Source organism: Propithecus coquereli, unplaced genomic scaffold (genome assembly GCF_000956105.1).
Source record: "Propithecus coquereli isolate 6110/MARCELLA unplaced genomic scaffold, Pcoq_1.0 Scaffold75, whole genome shotgun sequence".
Taxonomy (NCBI): Eukaryota; Metazoa; Chordata; class Mammalia; order Primates; family Indriidae; genus Propithecus; species Propithecus coquereli.
The window spans coordinates 1-595 of record NW_012153618.1 but is presented as its reverse complement, the minus strand read 5'-3'; positions in this window follow the sequence as shown (position 1 = coordinate 595).

The window sequence follows — 595 nt, the reverse complement described above, 5'->3', positions numbered from 1 at the left end:
ATCCGCCCGCCTCGGCCTCCCAGAGTGCTAGGATTACAGGCGTGAGCCACCGCGCCCTGTCCATGATTTAGTTTTAACTTCCCCCGCCTGACTGGCGCCACTATTGCACAAGGCTGGTTGGCGAGAGTTTATGGGGGTCGAGTACACCAGTCTGTTACCTGCTTTTTACAACAGTGCACTGTGCTTCTGTTTGAAGTGGAATTTGTGGCTAGTTGCACAGCTCAACAGTATTTTTTAATTCTTTTTTTTTTTTTTATTTCAGGGTATTGTGAGGGTACAAACATTATGGTTACACTTTATGTCTTTGCCTCAACCAAGTGCGGGTAAAAGGCATGCCCTTCCCCTGCTACAGTGCTCCCCGTGTCCCCTAGTTGTGGATTTACCCCCCCCAATCCACCTAATCCTTAGAGAGTATTTCTGCCATGTGATCACCCTAGTGTTGATCAGTTAGTACCAATTTGATGGCGAGTACAGTGGAGCCCGTTCTTCTGCTCTTGTGGTGCCTCACTTTGGATAATGGGCTTACGTTTAATCCAGGAAAGTATAAGAGGTGCTAGATCACTGTCGTTTCTTATGATTAATATTCCATTGTAAA